Here is an 8,228-nt window from a genome sequence, read left to right as displayed (position 1 = left end):
TTCCTAAAATAACGAGGAGATTTTCTTAACCTCCATTTTGGCCGAATTTTTAGAGAATGCAAAAATACCCCATGGAAGCCGTTGTTATGTTGTTTACCTATCCAACGAATTGTCACATGCTAAGATTCAATACAAATCGGCCACTTTATGGCCTTCCTAGTAAAAAAGGGTCGAAAACAGTAATGTCCTAAAATAACGAGGAGATTTTCTTGTCCTCCATTTTGGCCGAATTTTTAGAGAATGCAAAAATATCCCATGGAAGTCGTAGTTATGTTGTTTACCTATCCAGCGAATTGTCACATGCTAAGATTCAATGCATATCAGCCACATTATGGCCTTCCTAGTAAAAAATGGTCAAAAACGAGTAATGTCCTAAATTAACGAGGAGATTTTCTTAACCTCCATTTTGGCCTAATTTTTAGAGAATGCAAAAATATCCCATGGAAGTCGTTGTTATGTTGTTTACCTATCCAACGAATTGTCACATGCTAAGATTAAATACAAACCGGCCACTTTATGGCCTTCCTAGTAAAAAAGGGTCGAAAACGAGTAATGTCCTAAATTAACGAGGAGATTTTCTTAACCTCCATTTTGGCTGAATTTTTAGAGAATGCAAAAATACCCCATGGAAGTCGTAGCTATGTTGTTTACCTATCCAACGAATTGTCACATGCTAAGATTCAATACAAATCGGCCACTTTATGGCCTTCCTAGTTAAAAAGGGTCGAAAACAGTAATTTCCTAAAATAACGAGGAGATTTTCTTAACCTCCATTTTGGCCGAATTTTTAGAGAATGCAAAAATACCCCATGGAAGCCGTTGTTATGTTGTTTACCTATCCAACGAATTGTCACATGCTAAGATTCAATACAAATCGGCCACTTTATGGCCTTCCTAGTAAAAAAGGGTCGAAAACAGTAATGTCCTAAAATAACGAGGAGATTTTCTTGTCCTCCATTTTGGCCGAATTTTTAGAGAATGCAAAAATATCCCATGGAAGTCGTAGTTATGTTGTTTACCTATCCAGCGAATTGTCACATGCTAAGATTCAATGCATATCAGCCACATTATGGCCTTCCTAGTAAAAAATGGTCGAAAACGAGTAATGTCCTAAATTAACGAGGAGATTTTCTTGACGTCCATTTTGGCCGAATTTTAAGAGAATGCAAAAATATCCCACGGAAGTCGTAGTTATGTTGGTTACCTATCCAACGAATTGTCACATGCTAAGATTCAATGCAAATTGGCCACATTATGGCCTTCCTAGTAAAAAATGGTCGAAAACGAGTAATGTCCTAAATTAACGAGGAGATTTTCTTAACCTCCATTTTGGTCTTATTTTTAGAGAATGCAAAAATATCACATGGAAGTCGTTGTTATGTTGTTTACCTATCCAACGAATTGTCACATGCTAAGATTCAATACAAATCGGCCACTTTATGGCCTTCCTAGTAAAAAATGGTCGAAAACGAGTAATGTCCTAAATTGACGAGGAGATTTTCTTAACCTCCATTTTGGCCGAATTTTTAGAGAATGCAAAAATATACCATGGAAGTCGTAGTTATGTTGTTTACCTATCCAACGAATTGTCACATACTAAGATTCAATGCAAATCGGCCACATTATGGCCTTCCTAGTAAAAAATGGTCGAAAACGAGTAATGTCCTAAATTAACGAGGAGATTTTCTTAACCTCCATTTTGGCCTAATTTTCAGAGAATGCAAAAATATCCCATGGAAGTCGTTGTTATGTTGTTTACCTATCCAACGAATTGTCACATGCTAAGATTAAATACAAACCGGCCACTTTATGGCCTTCCTAGTAAAAAAGGGTCGAAAACGAGTAATGTCCTAAATTAACGAGGAGATTTTCTTAACCTCCATTTTGGCCGAATTTTTAGAGAATGCAAAAATACCCCATGGAAGTCGTAGCTATGTTGTTTACCTATCCAACGAATTGTCACATGCAAAGATTCAATACAAATCGGCCACTTTATGGCCTTCCTAGTAAAAAAGGGTCGAAAACAGTAGTTTCCTAAAATAACGAGGAGATTTTCTTAACCTCCATTTTGGCCGAATTTTTAGAGAATGCAAAAATACCCCATGGAAGTCGTTGTTATGTTGTTTACCTATCCAACGAATTGTCACATGCTAAGATTCAATATAAATCGGCCACTTTATGGCCTTCCTAGTAAAAAAGGGTCGAAAACAGTAATAACGAGGAGATTTTCTTGTCCTCCATTTTGGCCGAATTTTTAGAGAATGCAAAAATATCCCATGGAAGTCGTAGTTATGTTGTTTACCTATCCAGTGAATTGTCACATGCTAAGATTCAATGCAAATCAGCCACATTATGGCCTTCCTAGTAAAAAATGGTCGAAAACGAGTAATGTCCTAAATTAACGAGGAGATTTTCTTGACGTCCATTTTGGCCGAATTTTAAGAGAATGCAAAAATATCCCACGGAAGTCGTAGTTATGTTGGTTACCTATCCAACGAATTGTCACATGCTAAGATTCAACGCAAATCGGCCACATTATGGCCTTCCTAGTAAAAAATGGTCGAAAACGAGTAATGTCCTAAATTAACGAGGAGATTTTCTTAACCTCCATTTTGGCCTGATTTTTAGAGAATGCAAAAATATCACATGGAAGTCGTTGTTATGTTGTTTACCTATTCAACGAATTGTCACATGCTAAGATTCAATACAAATCGGCCACTTTATGGCCTTCCTAGTAAAAAATGGTCGAAAACGAGTAATGTCCTAAATTAACGAAGAGATTTTCTTAACCTCCATTTTGGCTTAATTTTTAGAGAATGCAAAAATATCACATGGAAGTCGTAGTTATGTTGTTTACCTATCCAGCGAATTGTCACATGCTAAGATTTAATGCATATCAGCCACATTATGGCCTTCCTAGTAAAAAATGGTCGAAAACGAGTAATGTCCTAAATTAACGAGGAGATTTTCTTGACGTCCATTTTGGCCGAATTTTAAGAGAATGCAAAAATATCCCACGGAAGTCGTAGTTATGTTGGTTACCTATCCAACGAATTGTCACATGCTAAGATTCAATGCAAATTGGCCACATTATGGCCTTCCTAGTAAAAAATGGTCGAAAACGAGTAATGTCCTAAATTAACGAGGAGATTTTCTTAACCTCCATTTTGGTCTTATTTTTAGAGAATGCAAAAATATCACATGGAAGTCGTTGTTATGTTGTTTACCTATCCAACGAATTGTCACATGCTAAGATTCAATACAAATCGGCCACTTTATGGCCTTCCTAGTAAAAAATGGTCGAAAACGAGTAATGTCCTAAATTGACGAGGAGATTTTCTTAACCTCCATTTTGGCCGAATTTTTAGAGAATGCAAAAATATACCATGGAAGTCGTAGTTATGTTGTTTACCTATCCAACGAATTGTCACATACTAAGATTCAATGCAAATCGGCCACATTATGGCCTTCCTAGTAAAAAATGGTCGAAAACGAGTAATGTCCTAAATTAACGAGGAGATTTTCTTAACCTCCATTTTGGCCTAATTTTCAGAGAATGCAAAAATATCCCATGGAAGTCGTTGTTATGTTGTTTACCTATCCAACGAATTGTCACATGCTAAGATTAAATACAAACCGGCCACTTTATGGCCTTCCTAGTAAAAAAGGGTCGAAAACGAGTAATGTCCTAAATTAACGAGGAGATTTTCTTAACCTCCATTTTGGCCGAATTTTTAGAGAATGCAAAAATACCCCATGGAAGTCGTAGCTATGTTGTTTACCTATCCAACGAATTGTCACATGCTAAGATTCAATACAAATCGGCCACTTTATGGCCTTCCTAGTAAAAAAGGGTCGAAAACAGTAGTTTCCTAAAATAACGAGGAGATTTTCTTAACCTCCATTTTGGCCGAATTTTTAGAGAATGCAAAAATACCCCATGGAAGTCGTTGTTATGTTGTTTACCTATCCAACGAATTGTCACATGCTAAGATTCAATATAAATCGGCCACTTTATGCCCTTCCTAGTAAAAAAGGGTCGAAAACAGTAATAACGAGGAGATTTTCTTGTCCTCCATTTTGGCCGAATTTTTAGAGAATGCAAAAATATCCCATGGAAGTCGTAGTTATGTTGTTTACCTATCCAGTGAATTGTCACATGCTAAGATTCAATGCAAATCAGCCACATTATGGCCTTCCTAGTAAAAAATGGTCGAAAACGAGTAATGTCCTAAATTAACGAGGAGATTTTCTTGACGTCCATTTTGGCCGAATTTTAAGAGAATGCAAAAATATCCCACGGAAGTCGTAGTTATGTTGGTTACCTATCCAATGAATTGTCACATGCTAAGATTCAACGCAAATCGGCCACATTATGGCCTTCCTAGTGAAAAATGGTCGAAAACGAGTAATGTCCTAAATTAACGAGGAGATTTTCTTAACCTCCATTTTGGCCTGATTTTTAGAGAATGCAAAAATATCACATGGAAGTCGTTGTTATGTTGTTTACCTATTCAACGAATTGTCACATGCTAAGATTCAATACAAATCGGCCACTTTATGGCCTTCCTAGTAAAAAATGGTCGAAAACGAGTAATGTCCTAAATTAACGAGGAGATTTTCTTAACCTCCATTTTGGCTTAATTTTTAGAGAATGCAAAAATATCACATGGAAGTCGTTGTTATGTTGTTTACCTATCCAACGAATTGTCACATGCTAAGATTCAATACAATTGTTTACCTATCCAACGAATTGTCACATGCTAAGATTCAATACAAATCGGCCACTTTATGGCCTTCCTAATAAAAAAGGGTCGAAAACGAGTAATGTCCTAAATTAACGAGGAAATTTTCTTAACCTCCATTTTGTCCGAATTTTTAGAGAATGCAAAAATATCCCATGGAAGTCGTAGTTATGTTGTTTACCTATCCAACGAATTGTCACATGCTAAGATTCAATACAAATCGGCCACTTTATGGCCTTCCTAATAAAAAAGGGTCGAAAAGGAGTAATGTCCTAAATTAACGAGGAGATTTTCTTAACCTCCATTTTGGCCGAATTTTTAGGGAATGCAAAAATATCCCATGGAAGTCGTAGTTATGTTGTTTACCTATCCAACGAATTGTCACATGAAAAGATTCAATACAAATCGGCCACTTTATGGCCTTCCTAGTAAAAAAGGGTCGAAAACGAGTAATGTCCTAAATTAATGAGGAGATTTTTTAACATCCATTTTGGCCGAATTTTTAGAGAATGCAAAAATATCCCATGGAAGTCGTAGTTATGTTGTTTACCTATCCAGCGAATTGTCACATGCTAAGATTCAATGCATATCAGCCACATTATGGCCTTCCTAGTAAAAAATAGTCGAAAACGAGTAATGTCCTAAATTAACGAGGAGATTTTCTTGACGTCCATTTTGGCCGAATTTTAAGAGAATGCAAAAATATCCCACGGAAGTCGTAGTTATGTTGGTTACCTATCCAACGAATTGTCACATGCTAAGATTCAATGCAAATTGGCCACAATATGGCCTTCCTAGTAAAAAATGGTCGCAAACGAGTAATGTCCTAAATTAACGAGGAGATTTTCTTAACCTCCATTTTGGTCTTATTTTTAGAGAATGCAAAAATATCACATGGAAGTCGTTGTTATGTTGTTTACCTATCCAACGAATTGTCACATGCTAAGATTCAATACAAATCGGCCACTTTATGGCCTTCCTAGTAAAAAATGGTCGAAAACGAGTAATGTCCTAAATTGACGAGGAGATTTTCTTAACCTCCATTTTGGCCGAATTTTTAGAGAATGCAAAAATATACCATGGAAGTCGTAGTTATGTTGTTTACCTATCCAACGAATTGTCACATGCTAAGATTCAATGCAAATCGGCCACATTATGGCCTTCCTAGTAAAAAATGGTCGAAAACGAGTAATGTCCTAAATTAACGAGGAGATTTTCTTAACCTCCATTTTGGCCTAATTTTCAGAGAATGCAAAAATATCCCATGGAAGTCGTTGTTATGTTGTTTACCTATCCAACGAATTGTCACATGCTAAGATTAAATACAAACCGGCCACTTTATGGCCTTCCTAGTAAAAAAGGGTCGAAAACGAGTAATGTCCTAAATTAACGAGGAGATTTTCTTAACCTCCATTTTGGCCGAATTTTTAGAGAATGCAAAAATACCCCATGGAAGTCGTAGCTATGTTGTTTACCTATCCAACGAATTGTCACATGCTAAGATTCAATACAAATCGGCCACTTTATGGCCTTCCTAGTAAAAAAGGGTCGAAAACAGTAGTTTCCTAAAATAACGAGGAGATTTTCTTAACCTCCATTTTGGCCGAATTTTTAGAGAATGCAAAAATACCCCATGGAAGTCGTTGTTATGTTGTTTACCTATCCAACGAATTGTCACATGCTAAGATTCAATATAAATCGGCCACTTTATGGCCTTCCTAGTAAAAAAGGGTCGAAAACAGTAATAACGAGGAGATTTTCTTGTCCTCCATTTTGGCCGAATTTTTAGAGAATGCAAAAATATCCCATGGAAGTCGTAGTTATGTTGTTTACCTATCCAGTGAATTGTCACATGCTAAGATTCAATGCAAATCAGCCACATTATGGCCTTCCTAGTAAAAAATGGTCGAAAACGAGTAATGTCCTAAATTAACGAGGAGATTTTCTTGACGTCCATTTTGGCCGAATTTTAAGAGAATGCAAAAATATCCCACGGAAGTCGTAGTTATGTTGGTTACCTATCCAACGAATTGTCACATGCTAAGATTCAACGCAAATCGGCCACATTATGGCCTTCCTAGTAAAAAATGGTCGAAAACGAGTAATGTCCTAAATTAACGAGGAGATTTTCTTAACCTCCATTTTGGCCTGATTTTTAGAGAATGCAAAAATATCACATGGAAGTCGTTGTTATGTTGTTTACCTATTCAACGAATTGTCACATGCTAAGATTCAATACAAATCGGCCACTTTATGGCCTTCCTAGTAAAAAATGGTCGAAAACGAGTAATGTCCTAAATTAACGAGGAGATTTTCTTAACCTCCATTTTGGCTTAATTTTTAGAGAATGCAAAAATATCACATGGAAGTCGTTGTTATGTTGTTTACCTATCCAACGAATTGTCACATGCTAAGATTCAATACAATTGTTTACCTATCCAACGAATTGTCACATGCTAAGATTCAATACAAATCGGCCACTTTATGGCCTTCCTAATAAAAAAGGGTCGAAAACGAGTAATGTCCTAAATTAACGAGGAAATTTTCTTAACCTCCATTTTGTCCGAATTTTTAGAGAATGCAAAAATATCCCATGGAAGTCGTAGTTATGTTGTTTACCTATCCAACGAATTGTCACATGCTAAGATTCAATACAAATCGGCCACTTTATGGCCTTCCTAATAAAAAAGGGTCGAAAAGGAGTAATGTCCTAAATTAACGAGGAGATTTTCTTAACCTCCATTTTGGCCGAATTTTTAGGGAATGCAAAAATATCCCATGGAAGTCGTAGTTATGTTGTTTACCTATCCAACGAATTGTCACATGAAAAGATTCAATACAAATCGGCCACTTTATGGCCTTCCTAGTAAAAAAGGGTCGAAAACGAGTAATGTCCTAAATTAATGAGGAGATTTTTTAACCTCCATTTTGGCCGAATTTTTAGAGAATGCAAAAATATCCCATGGAAGTCGTAGTTATGTTGTTTACCTATCCAGCGAATTGTCACATGCTAAGATTCAATGCATATCAGCCACATTATGGCCTTCCTAGTAAAAAATAGTCGAAAACGAGTAATGTCCTAAATTAACGAGGAGATTTTCTTGACGTCCATTTTGGCCGAATTTTAAGAGAATGCAAAAATATCCCACGGAAGTCGTAGTTATGTTGTTTACCTATCCAACGAATTGTCACATGCTAAGATTCAATACAAATCGGCCACTTTATGGCCTTCCTAATAAAAAAGGGTCGAAAAGGAGTAATGTCCTAAATTAACGAGGAGATTTTCTTAACCTCCATTTTGGCCGAATTTTTAGGGAATGCAAAAATATCCCATGGAAGTCGTAGTTATGTTGTTTACCTATCCAACGAATTGTCACATGAAAAGATTCAATACAAATCGGCCACATTATGGCCTTCCTAGTAAAAAATGGTCGAAAACGAGTAATGTCCTAAATTAACGAGGAGATTTTCTTAACCTCCATT

This window comes from Medicago sativa, chromosome 1 (assembly GCF_051527215.1).
Source record: "Medicago sativa cultivar Bolivia chromosome 1, Bolivia_mono, whole genome shotgun sequence".
Classification (NCBI taxonomy): Eukaryota; Viridiplantae; Streptophyta; class Magnoliopsida; order Fabales; family Fabaceae; genus Medicago; species Medicago sativa.
The sequence above is the reverse complement of the archived record's forward strand: the minus strand, read 5'-3'. Positions refer to the sequence as shown.